The 17,235-nt window shown below is 45.9% G+C and overlaps 1 long non-coding RNA gene across 1 annotated transcript in view; it reads right to left on the reverse strand.

Annotated features, from left to right (window-relative positions):
* LOC130297779 (uncharacterized) overlaps positions 1–7,885 on the reverse strand; it is a 218,271-nt gene extending 210,386 nt beyond the window's left edge. Inside the window, exons 1-2 of the long non-coding RNA XR_008849684.1 lie at positions 7,788–7,885; positions 868–942 (exon numbers count right to left, since the gene is read on the reverse strand). This is a non-coding gene — a long non-coding RNA (uncharacterized LOC130297779). The remainder of the gene's footprint in view (positions 1–867; positions 943–7,787) is intronic.
* Positions 7,886–17,235: the final 9,350 nt, after the last annotated feature.

Raw genomic sequence — 17,235 nt, forward strand, 5'->3', positions numbered from 1 at the left:
AAGTCATCCTTAACGCCCAGTCCTGGAGGGCAGAGGACTGAAATGGCCACTGAGGCGTAGTGACAGTTTCTGGGGCATTTTTGCAAAATGTCCTTCTCAGGTCTGGATTACGAAACAAGATAAGGATGAGTCCATGTGGCATGGTGAATGTCCATACATGCTCTTTAAACATATGGGGTTAATTTGACTTTGTAACTGCTTTCTGAAGACAATCAAGAAAACAATATACATATCAATGTAATCGCAAAGGAATAAAGTACGGAGCACTGACCGGTAGAGATGCAGTAGAAATCTTTATTTTCTTTCACAGGAACATCTTGTGTGGGGGAGCGAAGGGCCTGAAGAAGCGCTAACGCGTGATACGGTCCCTTGCCCGAAAGTCTGCCCAGCAGTCCGCTCCCTCACACAAGATGTTCCTGTGAAAGAAAATAAAGATTTCTACTGCATTTCTACCGGTTAGTGCTCCGTACTTCCTTCCTTTGTGATTACATTCTATTGACTGCCATACGTAGAAGCACTATTTACTGGGGAGGTTATGGAACGCAAGCAAGGAGGTGTCATACTGCATACTACAGGTTATATTGTCTGAGCATAATATAGATAGGTGGTGATCAGCTTTCTCCTCAAGATAATTAATATACATATCAATATACATAGATTCACAAATTGGGCTGCCGGAGGCTATCTACCCAATGCCTTGGCTCCCCTCGGTTCTCAACTCTTCTCCCCAGAACTCAATATACATTGTTACACTATACAACAGTGTTACCTGCCGGAGGCTATCTACCCAATGCCTTGGCTCCCCTCGGTTCTCAACTCTTCTCCCCAGAACTCAATATACATTGTTACACTATACAACAGTGTTACCTTTACATTTATCAATTCTGTCGCTCTACGTGCATTATCTAGATATCAGGTGAACCCTCTGGCCTGTAGAGTGCCCTGTATATGTAGACAGGAGAGAAAACATTAGACATATAACTGTATATATTTAGAACTTATGGACTGGGACGACAAATAATGTTACAGTCCTATCTTAACTATTTGCATATGTGTGGACTACTTTTCCCATTTGTGAACTGACTATGTGTGGTACATAACTTTACATTATGAGTTCATCTTTGTACCTGGCGGGAATATGTAATGGCGGTGAGGTAATGTCTACGCTTCTCCTGACTGGGTCAGGATACCTCCTATATAGATCGCCATGAATAAACGACACTATACCTTTAGACATCCCTGTACAAAACATATCATACACATTTTATTACAGCACACCATAACCATTATAGTACACCAATATAAGAATTTACTTGTGCAAAGAGAATGAGCAAAAATATATTACTCTAACGGTCTATACATATTTTCATTGTACCGCTCCACAGTCCTGGTACATTTTAGAGTTCTTAGTAAAGAATCACGGCTAGAAGCTGAGCAATTGGTTACAAATAAACTTCTTGACAAGTTCGTCAGGCCCTTTTCTTAAACGTTGCATAAACTGTGGAGAACAAATGTACTTCACAAAGAAAGTTAATGATATATATATCAAAATTATCACTGGTAGACTTCCCTAAGTTGGGAACTTGCCATCCCAGCCTCGCCGGTCGGACTGCTTCTGAGACTGGGACATGTAACGAGGTCCACAGGACTGTGCCCCCTCCATGGGGCTCACTTGGGTGTTCCAGTTCACCCGGGACAATGTGGACACTGTAATGGTGGGTCTGATGGTGACCACCATTTGCACTGCAGCAGCTTACGCCACTGGGGAACAGCAGTTGGTGCCTGTTGGGCCGGCCAAACCTCCTCTGCGGGAGTAGGCCAAGGCACTTCAGTTGGTGCCTGCTAGTTAGGCCAAATCTCCTCGACCACAGAAGGAGGCCTGGGCACAGATGACTTTGGTAGGTACTTCGGTGCCGTAACAGGCACCTGTGGCATGTAAACCTCCTCCTCCTGGATGGTACCTCTGACTTTAGGCAGCAGCTTCGGCCCATATCTCTCCATTCTCTGGGCCCTCAATCTCTTCTGGCCCTCTCAGATTGGGCCGGAGGGACTGGGGGGGATAGGATTTCCCTGGCAGGGGAAGAAGGTGCTCCCTCATGTATCAGATCAGTCCAGGCTCATCGCCAAACAACCACTTAGGTAATAGTGGTGGCTGGGGACGGGTGACAGACTTCTGGGCCTGGGGAGTTTGCTCTGGGCTAGGGGTAGAAGGAGGAGTAGAGAACGCGGCCTCAGCCGGGGTACTCACTTCTGACTCCTCAGTGTGAATTTCGGCCCAGGAACCCTAGGTCCGGTGGTGAGGGGACAGCCTCACCGGCGATGATGCACTAGAAGATGCTGACGTTCCCTCCTCCCGGGTTGGTGGCCAGTCTCCATCGTCCTCGGGCAGTGGGACATGGTAGCAGGCCTCTTCGGCCCTGATGGAGATGTGCTGTAGATGATCTGCCAGCTGCTGAAACATTTGCGCCGCGGCAACTTTCCAGGCCTCCGGCACCATCTTGGGACTCTCTGCACATGTGCTTGCCTGTTCCATCCATGCGGATCCTCTTACTGACTTCCGGCAAACTGAGAGGTTTCGGCGGCGCTGCTTCCTTTTATGCAGGGCTTCGGGAAAATGTCCGCCTGATGAAAGTACGTCAGCGGAGCAGCGCTGACTTCCGCTCCCCCCAGGAACAAGGGGCGGATCTTCACAGTTCCACTTCAACATCGATAAAATAACATGGTTTTCACGTCCAGGGGCGGTACGCTGACCAGAGCGGGACATTTTCGCGTGCTTCTCCGGCACATCTTTAACCCTTGCAGGTACAGGCAATACTTAGCAACGTAGCATAGTTTCTGATCTGATCTTGCACATGGTTTTCACGACTTCCATACTGTTCCAAATAGCAGGCAACAAGCTTTTCAACACCTCCCCCTCTATTTCACAAGCGCCTCGGGTAAAACACATCTCATAGGCAAAGTCCCGTACACTTTTTGGTGCAGACTTAAATCGCATCGGCATGCAGTTTTTGCAGACAATATTGGACACAGTTCAGACTAGGGGAGTACTTATGGCATATGGCGCACACCCGTATCCTGTTCATGGGATGCCAAAGTTGTGGTAGAGGGTGTGATGCAAAGGGCAGATGGAATTACCCTAGGGGCAGATGGCATTAACCCCTTGTATTTGTGACGCCAGGGCATGGTTTGTCCTCGATACCACCCGAAGGTATACTGCTAGATCCTCGGCTAGGCACAGGAGCAATAATGACTCTGACGCTAAGCTACGGACAACGGTAGCTTGTCAACGGAGGTGACCAGTGACGCAGAGACCTTAAAGGATTGCTGGGACTTGTAGTAGATGGGATCAATTTAATGCAGGCCCCGTTGACTTGACAAATGGTGACTGTGACTGACTTGACTCATAAAGCTGTGACATTAACTTACTTGAATTGATGGTGGCTGCAGGACTTGACTTTGAGGTCTCCAACACTCTGGACACACACTCTAGGCGACTGCACTGGACCTCAGCAGGAAGAGAGAGAGAGAGAAGCTTCACCCAGGGCTTATATGGGGGTGAATAGCAGGGAGCCTATTGGTCACTCTTGGGGTCACCTGGTCACTGGTACCTCCTGGGTAACAATCACATGACATATCACATGGTATTACTCTTAAAGCAACATTACATTTCATAACACTTTACATGGTAAAACATATTTAGAATGGGGAAACAAGTGCAGGGGGCCTTGGAGGCACTGAAGGTGGCTGCCTGACAGGACAGCAGGAGCATGGGGTAACACCTCCCATACTGGGCAACCACAGTTATAGGTCAACTAAAAATATACGATAGTTAAATTAACCCTTATCTACCCCTATTTGGAAGGGTCAGGGTTTTTGTCTAAAGTCCCATGCAAATCTATGGGACTTCCATTACATTACTCCACAAGCTCCGTTCCGTATCTCCTGATTAGTGTGACAGTCCAGCTTGCAAAACACACCTCTTCAGCAAGCCACACCCCTCTCAAAAGCCAAGCCCTTTAAAAAAATATTTGGTCAAGGCCAAGAACAACATTTTTGCACAATACACCCACATCACAGATCCTTCAAATACAATCTCTTTACCACAGCTCATCCACATCTTTCTCCACTAGCTCCTTATCTCCGGGTGAGTGTGTCCATGTAACATGCAAGCCATTCCCCCCTCCCATACACAAGCCACACCCCCACAAAGCTAAGCCCCCTTCTATTTTCAGTCTATAATCTCTGCATCACAGCTCAGCCCACCTGAGGACAGGGTATGAGGTCGGTATATGAGGTCGGCATGGTACCCCGTTCCATGCTCCGGTTCTCCGGCTATCCTCTTTGGTATCTTCCGTTCCGTGGCCGACTTGGAGCATGGGCGGAGCTTCGTGTTGTTACTGCTGCTGTACTCTGCTGGGTTCCACTGCTAGCAAAAAGCAGGGGAAAATGACGTACATCTGCATGATTGTTAATGCCCATCATTAACTGTAAGTGCCAGCTGCTGAAAGCAGCCGTCACTCACCGTGGTCACTTCATAGACAGTAAATGTAAGATGCAAATGTGTCATATGGTCCTTTAAGGCACAGTCAGCCATGCCGTACATTTGCATCTATTGTTGGGAAGTTACAATGAGAGGATAGTCTTTTCTCAAAAAATATTTAGTTGAAAGCGTTAAAGTCTTCAATGAAAGAAATCATCTCAAGTTAGCATATTCCGTAATTTGTATAAAGAAGTGAAATATGTTGTTACATTACTGCCAATATTATATAAAATAATACAGATCTCACTGATGGAACGCTATCCCATAAGGCGGACGTTAGTAACAAGAGTAAAAAATGATACGCCATAGGAAAAGCAGAAAACCTAAAAACATGTAAAAATCTATAAATCGACAGCCATGTGGTATACTTACTAGTCAGATGCATATGTAAGTTATAATGATACATGTACATTATCTATGGCCCTGATTCTATAATGTGCTGGCCGTTACGGTATATTGTATACTTAAGTCCTAGCTGCATAAAAGGATTAAGAACCAACATGGCCGCTTTCTTTTAGAAACAGCTCTACACCTATCTGTTGGCTGTGTCTGGTATTGCAGCTAAACTCCATTAAAGGAGGGGATAAGATGTCTTATTGTGGGGAGGGGGCGGTTCCGGGGGCGGTTCCGGGGGCAGCACCCTGGCGTTCTGAACATTTTTGTTCAGATCTTTGGGTTCAGGTGGTCGTGATGTCGCACCAACGCCCCATTTATTTATGTCTATGGCAGGGGGCATGACGAGCGAGTGACCACAGCCATCACATCCCCTCCCAAAGACATGAATCGAGGGTACATGGTGTGACGTGATGCCACACAGAGATCCGGCAACTGAGAATCCCCCGCGATCAGGCATATTTTCCCCTACTCTTTGGATAGGGGATGAGATGTCCAGGGGCGGAGTACCCCTTTAAAGAAAATGGGGCTGAGATGCAACCTGTGGGCAGATGTGGTGCATGCTTATATCAAGGATTAAGGCTTTTTTTTTTTTTGCAACCTGTGGCTCTCCAGCTGTTGCAAAACTACAACTGCCAGCATGCCCAGACAGCCGTTGGCTGGCTGGGCATGCGGGTAGTTGTAATTTTGCAACAGGCTGGGGAACACTGGTTTACGTACATTCTTTCGTGTGTCCTATGACGTGTGCCCAAAAGATGGCGGTAAACAATCAATCAGCGACGACATGACTCACGCGCTATGTAGTACACTTTACATGTACAATATGGCGATATAAAGCCAGACTTGTCTTTCACCCACTTTGCGTCCATACGTCTTGCTTCCAATTCATAAATATTGGCGCCCTCTCGCAGCGTGTCAGCCCACCAGGCTCATTCCGTCTTGTCTTTGCACTCTTGTCCGGTTCACGGTCCCCTTCTCCATGGCTGATAAATAACGGGACGGCGGCGGCGGGTTAAGCGTATGCGGCCGGAGGGTGATGTTTAATTAGGTACGAAATGAAAGTGTTCTCTTCACTCTGCGTGATTGAGAGGCGAGCGGCCGAGTGAACGACAAGCAGATAAATCTTAAGAGAAGGGAAGCAATGGATGCCTGTATGGGATGTCACCAAAGGGCTTGTTCGTGTTAATAATGAAGCTCTACCAAACTCTTCCCATTTGTTACGTGAAATGACCACGGCTTTTAGTTAAATGCCCATTTATTGTATTGAGTTTTAGAAAACCGGACTGTTGTTTGATAAATCACTGAAAATTCAGTGTCGGCGGCTGCACTCACCCCTGGGTGCTTTCTCAACTACCTGGGTCTGGTCTTGGGTTCTTGTTCGGTGTACTGCTTCTCTGGCCACAAGCACAGGGCTGAACGTCTCATATGTGCAATCTGTGCAGCTTTATAGGGGATAACAACAAACTGGGCGGGTAAGGGGCCATTTACTAAGCAATATCAATACTTATAGGGGATAAGATGTCTAGGGGCAGAGTACCCCTTTAAGCCCATCCATGCATTACTTTACATTGTTTGACAGGACAACAGCTGACCATTGTCGGCTCCAGGAGCTGCTACTGTAAGGTGCAGATGCGTTGCGTCATCCTTACGGGATTGTGATGGTATCCCATAGCAAAGAACCTAGTGTTGGCCACCTTGCTGGAGGAGACGGCACCGATGAACACAGTACAATAAACCGATGAACACAGTACTTTGAATGTAGAACCCACAATAACTTTACTTGCAGGAGGCCAAAGAACTCTACCAACTTTGACCCAAAGTTGGTCACAGGCCACACGGTAAAGCCTCACAACAGATGCTCTCACTGTAGGCACCAAGTTGTACCCTGGCAATGTGTGGCCTACAAAGAAATCCAGTTCCACAGCAGTAGTCTCCAGCAGTTTCTTAAAGAATCCCCCAGCATTGCTGAGCACAGCACAGCACAGCTTCTCTCTTGTCACACACCAACAATACACGCAATGGGCAAGCACCCTGCCTATATATAAAGAGTATGATAGCTCTCCCACAACAGTCACATGTTTTCACACACAACATTCAGCTTCTATCTAAAGGGCTCCCCATGCTATCACCCATATGCAGCATGTTGTATAAGGCTGGGAATTCCCCCCCCCCCACCATCTTGTTTAAAGGGGTACTACCGTGGAAAACTTTTTTTTTTTTAAATCAATCCTTCCAGTACTTTTAGGGGCTGTATACTAAAGAGAAATCCAAAAAAGAAATGCATTTCCTGTGATGTCCTGACCACAGTGCTCTCTGCTGACCTCTGGTGTCCATTTTAGGAACTGGAGAGAATCCCCATTGCAAACATATACTTCTCTGGACAGTTCCTAAAATGGACAGCAGAGGTCAGCAGAGAGCACTGTGGTCAGGACATCACAGGAAATGCATTTCTTTTTGGATTTCTCTTTAGTATACAGCCCCTAAAAAGTACTGGAAGGATTAAGATTTTTTAATAGAAGTGATTTACAAATCTGTTTAACTTTCTGCCACCAGTTGATTTAAAAAAAAAAAGTTTTCCACGGTAGTACCCCTTTAACCGTAGGTTTATTGCAGTTCTACATACAAATGTAATAGCATGTAATGCAATATACAGTTAGCACAGAATAGATTTTTCTGCAATAAACATATCTACACAGCAAAAAAATTTATTGAAAAAAAAGCACATAGTATTTACAACTCCCCATCTTTCTCTTATCATAGAAGGGTTGTCTTTATTTAGTAAATGTATTTATTTTCTTGTAAAATAATTCAAAAATGCTTTCAGCTTTATCAGCTTTATCCCGGTGTTTCTTACATAATAATATAGACGATCGGAGGCTCTCGAGTGATTAGAGTCTTTTGCCTTTTGTTCTCCATCCTGAACTTGGTGTCTCAAGCGTTTATCTCCAGTCTGCCCTTAAACAACAAGGATTTTTTTTTTTAGATAAAAATGTCAAATCCATTTTTCTTAGCAGGGTGAATTCTGCTCACAGCCATATACTCAGCCTGTGAAGCTGCAAGGTAACACAGTCAGGGAATCCCAAGCTGTTGGTGATGAACTAAGCTCTAACCTGAATATAGTAAAAGGCTGGAGACCAAATATAGCCAGAGGTTTATCAGAAGATATGGAGAGACAACAGCCGGATGATCACATTTTATGTTTAGTGTTGTTATTTTTTACTTTGGACTCGTCTATGGCTTTCTTTTTATATGCTACCAAAATCTTCAATACCAAAAACCAAATGCCCCGTAACTGCATTGCAGTTACGGGACATTTGGTTTTTGGTAATGAAGATTTTGGTGCCCTCCTGTACATAAAAGGGGCAAAGATAAAAATGAAGCCCCTTACAGGAGCTTCTTGACACAGTTGTGGTGAGGGTGCGATGAAAGGGCAGATTTTATTACTCTAGTGGCAGATGGCATTAACCACTTGTGTTCGTGACGTCAGGGCAGGGTTATCCTCTTCACCACCTGAGGTATGGCCGCTGGTTCCTGGGCCAGGTGCAGGGCAAATAATCACTCCGATGCAAGGTTAGGGAACAATGGCGGCTTTACTGAGGCAGATAGAGGTTATAGTCTTTACAGCTCAGTTTAGGCCCAAGGAGATGACCAGTGACTTTAGGAGACTTACGGGCTCGCTGGGACTTGTAGTGGACTTGGACTTAATTATGCAATCCCACGCTGACTTTAGCAGACTTCATAGACTTGACTATGACTGACTAGACTTCTCCCCTGTGGTTGCTTACCAGGTTTTGACTTTCACCTGCAGGGGTACATGGTTGGTGGAAGCGTGGCTGTGTGGTTAGGCCTTGGTCTCCCTTAGGACGCCAGACACTCTCAGGTCTTGACTGTACTGCTCCTCAGCAAGGTCTAAACTGAAACTAAACTAGCTCCTCCCTCGTATATATAAGGGAGCAATTTGGAGGACTCCCATAGGTCACCCACAAGTCACCTGGTCACTGACACCTTCCCTGGTTATATGACTTAACAACAGGACTTAAAGACATATTCACTTAAATACAACACATTAACCCTTTGTATGAACCATAGTGTGACAACAGTCCTGAGGAGTGTGGGGCCAGGGGACTGGGACTGAGTCCACCTGAAAGGACCAAACTGTGTACAGAAAGGACACCACACTGTCACATACCTAACCACCCAGGAGAGAACGTCTTGGTGTATACATTCCCACACCCAAGACTCAAAAATAATTTCAACGGCCGTATGCAGACCCTAATTACTCATCATAATGGGTACAAGCCCACCATGAATGGGCCCCAGAGCTGCCTAAATGGTATATACCCTATTTGCTGTATTGGAGGGCACAGACACTCGGTAGCTCTTGGGCATGTGGGTGTTTTGATCTAACCATATGACAGATGAAGTATGGGGCAATTTTGGATCTTAAAGTGGACCGTCAGGATTTCAGGCATATCTTATTTTATGTTTATAGTCAGGGACAGTGCAAGGAGTTTTGTATACACAGGCGAAGGTGCATTTTAGTGCCCCCTTCCTTGCCTATTTCCCATATGCCCTGCTCTGTGGGGCATCTTCCCTGCTCTCAGTGACCCCATCTCTCTTTCTCTGTGCCTATCCCCTTTTCTCCCCATCTCTGCCCCATCTCACCTCTATCTACCAGCTCTGTGCCCAGGTCCTTTGCTGTTCCAAACATACCATGCCCACTGTTATGTCCCCATCCCCCTTCTCTGTCCTACTCTGACTGTCCCCACCTTTCCTACTTTGTGCTAATTTGCCCTTTAGCTGGGATTTGAACATTTTAACACCATGATCTCTCGTCACTGGCAAACGACCCCCCCCCCTCCCCACCACCACCGCCAACTGCTTAAAGGGGTACTCCAGTGGAAAACATTTTTCTTAAATCAATTGGTGCCAAAAAGTTAAAACAGATTTGTAAATTACTTCAATTAACAAATCTTAATCCTGCCAGTACTTATCAGCTGCTGTATACTACACAGGAAGTTATTTTATTTTTTTATTTCCTTTCTGACACCTCTATACATGAGCAGTAGCAAATCCCCATAGCAAACCTATCCTACTCTGGACAGTTCCTGGTACATGGTAAGAGGTGTCAGCAGAGAGCACTGTGGTCGGACAGAAAGGAAATTAAAAAAGAAAAGAACTTCCTCTGTAGCATACATCAGTTCATAAGTACTGGAAGGATTAAGATTTTTTAATAGAAGTAATTTACAAATCTGTTTAACTTTTTGGAACCAGTTCATTTACAATTTTTTTATTTTTTTTCCAGCGGAGTACCCCTTTAACTTTTCAGCACCAAATTTACATGCCCCGGTACTCCTTCAGCCTAAACCCAGCCATGCTGGATAGAGCACCCCCTTAAACCTAGTAGACTGATTGCAACCTATGGGCTCAGCGTATTCAGGGAGTTTATCAAAGTGTACAACCAATAGACCCTTGAGTTATGGCTGTGAGTGCTCACCATTACTTATTCTCTCAGCATACAGACCTCAATCTCCGGTAGTCGCCCGCCCCTTTTAATACCCATCCTCGGTAGAATTGGCTGATACATAATTTACAGCAAGTCAGAGACATCATTTTAAAAAGGAGTCATTTTAATGCAGCTGTATTTCTGAGAGTCTCTTGTTAGAAGAAGCGATAAATCTTCAGTTTTCATCCTCCTGCGCTCTCCTCTTCCCTCCAGTATTGGGATTCCCTTCGTCCCCCAAAATATTCAGTAATAGCGATGTCAATAAACATAAAGCATCTGGAGACTCCCACCGACATAAATTAAAAAGGCTACACGTTGCAGGACTATTAAATCTAACATGCCATCTCCTATCTGAAGTCTTTCTGCAAAACCGATGGTTATGTCACCCTCACCAGTTCCCTCACACATCAGAGTATTTCCAGACCTAATACTGTCCATTTTAACAGTGACTCAGGAAATAAGGTGTTGTGCCAGCCCATGTCAGAGGAAGGGTTAAAGGGGTACTCCGTCCCTAGACATCTTATCCCCTATCCAAAGGATAGGGGATAAGATGTCTGATCGCAGGGGTCCCGCTGCTGCGGACCCCCGCGATCTCGGCTGCGGCTCCCTAGACCTCCGATGCACGGAGCAAACTTTGCTCTGTGCCGGTTGACTGCCGATGCGGGGATGGAGGCTCGTGACGTCACGGGCACGCCCGTTTGTGATGTCACAGTTACGCCCCCACAATGCAAGTCTATGGGAGGGGGCGTGACAGACGTCACGCCCCCTCTCATAGACTTGCATTCAGGAGGCTTGGCCGTGACGTCACGAGCGGGACCTGGTCATGACGTCACGAGCGGGGAGTGCGCGTGACATCACGGGCCTCCGGTGCTGCACCCGATGCTCTAAACGAATCCCGGGTGCAGCAGGGAGATCGTGCAGCAGGACCCCCGTGATCAGACATCTTATCCCCTTATCCTTTGGATAAGGGATAAAATGGCTGGGGGCGGAGTAGCCCTTTAACATGGGGGCAAATAAATGTCTCTAGATAAGCTAAAAGATGGGTCTGGTGCACTTTAGTGTGGTACTGCAGCACACAGCATCGCAGGCCCAAGGGAAGGGACCATATTGCAGTCACAGGCACAGCTACAACTGTATGCATGGAGCTGTGTCCGGGCAAACAATGAAGGGGACAATGGAATACTATGCACCCCTTTATTCGGTAAATATGTGGAGTGATACTAAATTATACATTGGGTGAATAGACATAGCTGCCTGAATATATCGGCCAGGATTTACAAACTCGTGCCAAAAACTGTCTTAAAGGACTTCTTCCACATTTAGTATGCATTTAGAGACACATTTTGGGCAATTTTCCACCTTCCTTAAAAGGGGTGTTGTTCACGGAAAAAGAGCATGGCTCGAGAAACTACAAAAATTGCACCATATTCTAGTTTGCACACGTATAAGAAAAAAATATAGTAGGTGCGTGGTGTATATCGTGGTGATGTTGCTGTGTTGAGTTTAAACTGTTTCATACATTTTGATATCAATGTACATTCGTCCAGATGACCCTTTGTGCGATATGCAACATGATTTTTAATCTTGGCTTTGGAGCTCCCATCAGAGCTTTTAATACATTCAGATGACTCCCTTATTTTCAGACCCGGGGGAGTCAATGGGATATATGGAAAGCTCTGAGGGTAGCTTTAAAGCCAAGATTAAAAATCATGTCCCATGCTGCACAAAGAGTGATTTACTGTATCAAACGTCAATGTGATCCATTTTATATAGAATATATGTCAGCCATGGCCCATTGGTGAATACCCGCACCACCGCACCTCCCCCCCCCCCCCCACCCAATTCATTTATTTGCAGACAATGCAGTTCTGCACAGTTTCTTACCAATAACAAAGGAATAGGACTAACCAGGACAGGGGCCCCTCTCTTTAAGGTCCCCCATAGCAGCTGCATGATGGTCTGCCACTAGGGTACAACCTATTAAAAAATCCTAACCCTTCCAGTACTTATCAGCTGCTGTATTTAACAGAGGAAGTTAAGCTGTTCTTTTCAGTTTAGCCACAGTGCTCTCTGCTGGCACCTCTGTCCATGTCAGGAACTGTCCAGAGTAGGAGCGAATCCCCATAGCAAACCTCTCCTGCTCCAGACAGTTCCTGACATGGACAGAGGTGTCAGCAGAGGGCACTGTGTTCAGACTGAAAAGAACAACTCAACTTCCTCTGGAGCATACAGCAGCTGATAAGTACTGGAAGGATTAGTAATAGTAATTAGTAATTTACAAATCTGTTTAACTTTCTAGCACTAGATTTAAAAAAAAAAAAATAATGGTTTTCCCCCGGAGTCCCCTTTAAGTACATAAAATAAAAAAACTGCAAGCTACGTTGGAGTTAGGCTTGAGCTACCGCTGCCCTTGCAACATAGATTAGTCATAGATTAAAGTCAGCTGAACCCAACTGTCACGATTCGGCTGGCAGGAGGTGGATCCTCTGTGCCAGAGAGGGATTGGCGTGGACCGTGCTAGTGGACCGGTTCTAAGTCACTACTGGTATTCACCAGAGCCCGCCGCAAAGCGGGATGGTCTTGCTGCGGCGGTAGTGACCAGGTCGTATCCACTAGCAACGGCTCAACCTCTCTGACTGCTGAAGATAGGCAAGGTACAAGGGAGTAGACAGAAGCAAGGTCGGACGTAGCAGAAGGTCGGGGCAGGCAGCAAGGATCGTAGTCAGGGGCAACGGCAGGAGGTCTGGAACACAGGCTAGGAACACACAAGGGAACGCTTTCACTGGCACAATGGCAACAAGATCCGGCGAGGGAGTGCAGGGGAAGTGAGGTATAAATAGGGAGTGCACAGGTGAACACACTGATTAGAACCACTGCGCCAATCAGCGGCGCAGTGGCCCTTTAAATCGCAGAGACCCGGCGCGCGCGCGCCCTAGGGAGCGGGGCCGCGCGCGCCGGGACAGGACCGACGGAGAGCGAGTCAGGTACGGGAGCCGGGGTGCGCATCGCGAGCGGGCGCCACCCGCATCGCGAATCGCATCCCGGCTGGAGGCGGAATCGCAGCGCACCCGGTCAGTGGATCTGACCGGGGCGTTGCGGGAGCGAGTGTGTAGCGAGCGCTCCGGGGAGGAGCGGGGACCCGGAGCGCTCGGCGTAACACCAACGATTACATCAAGATGGGCCATGAGGGGATAAAGAAAGAGCTGTAGGCCGAACAAGCATCCATCAAACCAACCACCATCTGATATGCCATTTTCAGTGTCCAGCAGCTGGCCAGTATTACTACTATGCGTGATATGCTTTGTGATAAATTCCAGCTCATTATAAAGTGGGACATTACGTTGCCACTCGGCACACGAAACGGCGCACCTGGCGTTCATGGCACATTTTCCAAGGAGAGAGCGATGGGTGAGATTATTTGCCCATTTTATATAAAACAACTATGGGAAGGAAGCTTTGGAAGATGGTTTTGAAGCTTCAGGCTTAAGTTTAGAAACCATCTTTAAGAACTCGAAGGGTTAACCCTCCCTGAGGTTTGGCTTGGCCTGGTTGCTTGGTTATGCCCTTGCCAATCAGGGCTGTGGCAGCTAATCAAACTAAGCCTACACCTGTGGGGTGAGCATTTATGTCCAGCTCACTCTGTTTTTAGTTGCCAGTGAAAGAACTACTTACTAGTAACCAGCATTGTTTTTCTCAGAATTTTTGAATATTGATCTCGGCTCTGCTTTTTGACCTTTCTTCTGCTTCTGTGTATTGGTACCTTGCTTACTATCTGTTGCTAAACCGACCTGTCTCACTACGATTTCAAAATGTATTATTTTGACTCTGTCGGTCCATGCAGGTAGTTAGGAAGGGACCGTCTTCGTGGTTGTGGACCGTTGTTTAGGACAGGTATGCAAGTAGGCAGGGACAGAGGGTGTGGGCAAGTTTAGGGCTGCACTCTATCCCTGCCCAACATGACACCACCACAGCACCATTGATTCCAAACATTTTACCAAATGAAATGAAGTTGCAGATGATGTTGCCAAGTTCATATGGGAGTAAAAAATTGTGCAATTTACAGAAAAAAAAATAGCACCTAAGTATCACTCATATGGATCCTTCAAATTGCAGACATAGGCAATAGTCAGTGATAGATAAAGTCCCAATTTAATGGAAAGTCACAGATTCTCTTTGTTAACAGGATTAGTTACTTTAAAGTAAACATTGCATAATTATGTACGGATGGTTTATGGTGATTTGGGAATTTGCGCAATTTTGTGCGTCTTTTCAAATGATAAAGCCACAAATGATAAAGCCAACATCAAAAGATTCGCCATGTAAACAACGCCCAAAAGACTTGCATTCTTGTGCAGATTTGGCTTTCCAAGGATCCTGGGGGTTGTAGTTTTGAAACAGCTGGAGTCACACTGGTTTTGAAAGCACTTATGCAATAAGTGGAGCCACTGTAACATAAAAAGCAGAGCCGTTTTCTAAAGGAGGAGGTATGGGCTGAAAGGAGGAGGTATGGGCTGATGCAGCTGTCCACATCACAGTGCTGAACCTGGCACGGAGGACATCACTAGGAAAAGAGTGTGGGAACTTTTAATATTGGTCTTTTGTCTATAAATAAAAAAAAATTATAATAATAGGCAAGTTTGTACATAGTCTTGCTTAAAGGAAACCTGTCATCTGATTTTACCATATGTAACACGTGAATATGTTAAAATCTTCTCTCACCATCCCTGGAAAACATTACTGTCGGCAGCAATAGTATAGATATTAACTTTGAAAGGAGTCCCCCTGCCGACCCCATAAGTAGTCCCATGGGAGGAGCCATCCTCTTCTAGTCCTGTCTTCTCCAGCTGTTACCATGCCCTATCAGGCAGGGCCCATGTCATTGCCCTGCTCCGTCTCCTTAGGGAGCAGAGAGGTGATCCAGGCTGTCAATCATGCTGAGGGGGGCGTGGTTACAGATGAAGCAGATAGGGCTAGAAGAGGATGGCTCCTGCACAGGGGACTGTTTAAAGGCTGGTGGGGGACACTTATTTTTAAAATTCATATCCTCACCATCGCTGCTGGCAGGATTGTCTCATGGGCCTAGTAAGAAAGAAGATTGTACCAAATAAAATGTGCGGCCACATATTATGTTTGGTAAAATCTGATGACAGGGTCTCTTTAAAAATGTGTATACAGCTCCTATGCCATACTGTGTTTCCATTGTAACAGATAACAAACAATCTCTGTGTAGTTTGATCTTCTCTGTCACTTTTTACTCCCTCCGCCCCCTCCCTTATATCCTATATTCAGGACAAGACTGCAAGAAGAGACTGGTTGCTATCCAGACCCAATGTCAGCCCCTATCTGTGTGGACCTTGCTTAGCAACAACTTCTATCTTGGGATACCTAGGAGGTCCAGTGGTGGCCAGCAAGAAAGGGATCTAATGAAATCCAAACTGGTCCATAGGCTCCAGTGGATCCCAAAATGACCAAAGGCTGTAGTGGATCCCAAAATGAACTACAGGCACTAGTGGATCACAACATGAACCATGAGCTCCAGTGCATCACAGTCAAGTGCCACCAACCCAAGTGGACCAAGGGCTCTAGTGGATCACAGTGTGGGAACACAAACTCAAGTGGACCAAGGTCTAAAGTGGATCACAGTGTGGGAACACAAACTCATGTGGATCCAACAAGTTGACCAAGGTCTCTAGAGGATCACAGTGTGGGAACACAAACTCAAGTGGACCAAGGTCCCTAGTGGATCACAGTGTGGGAACACAAACTTGTGACCACAAGCTTAAGTAAACCACAAATGGATGACACACTAGCCAGCAGGTTCAAATTCAATGCTAAATAGATCACAGTCTTTAGTGATGCTCTGTGACCAAGGCAGAGTTCTGTGGATCCCTGACTGGATCACAGTAGATCAAAGTAAAGGCCGTTGATACATTTTTGGTTGGGTAATTAGACACAAATTTTTATCTTGAGAAGAATTTTCAGTAAAGAGCATTTATCTATAGATCAGTGTATTCCAACCAGGTAGCCTCTTGCAGTTGCAAAACGACAACTCCCAGCATGCCCGGACAGCCTTTGGATACACTGATCTATAGAGCACTATTGTAGCCTCTGAGGTGTACAGGCAAAGGGCTGTAGTAACCTACGTCACAGAATGTCACAACAATTACTCTAAGTAACGCATAGACTTTCTGTGTAATGCGGCTCCACAACAAACCACATAAAAAAAAATCTGCCAAGTCCATAAATGGAAATAAATAGTTGTGTTATTTCTTGTTCGTATTGTCTGGCCGATGAATGGCACAGCAGTAGTACCATTCTGCATGTGCATCGTGCTGGTTTGAGTCCATACAATAGAAGGTATCTAGGCTTTCATAGTCTAGAAAACTATTCAGAGAAAGAGAACATTAACATTTTACAGTAAATGTTAATATTTCTGGGTCAACACTGCACATGAGCATTTAGTGGCGCACACAACTAGGGGCAGCTAACTGCATAAGGCTATAAAGGATTCTCTGCAGACTTGTTGCAGAATTTCCCAATTAACTCTAATACAGTATGTGCAACAAATGTGTAGCATGCCCTCGAAATGTTAACATACTGTGTCCTACAGTTTTCCTAAGGAGATGACCTTGTCCACCGATACAAGATACCCCCACTGATCACAAGAAGGGTCCCAAGTGCCTTGTGTAACAAGAACTGAGAGACAACATTGTGTGCAGATGGATCTGTTGGTTGATTTGATTTGCTGGAGAATCAGTTGTATTCCGAGGGTGCGTCCAACTTAGGGGTTCCCCAT

Source organism: Hyla sarda, chromosome 13, assembly GCF_029499605.1.
Source record: "Hyla sarda isolate aHylSar1 chromosome 13, aHylSar1.hap1, whole genome shotgun sequence".
Taxonomy (NCBI): Eukaryota; Metazoa; Chordata; class Amphibia; order Anura; family Hylidae; genus Hyla; species Hyla sarda.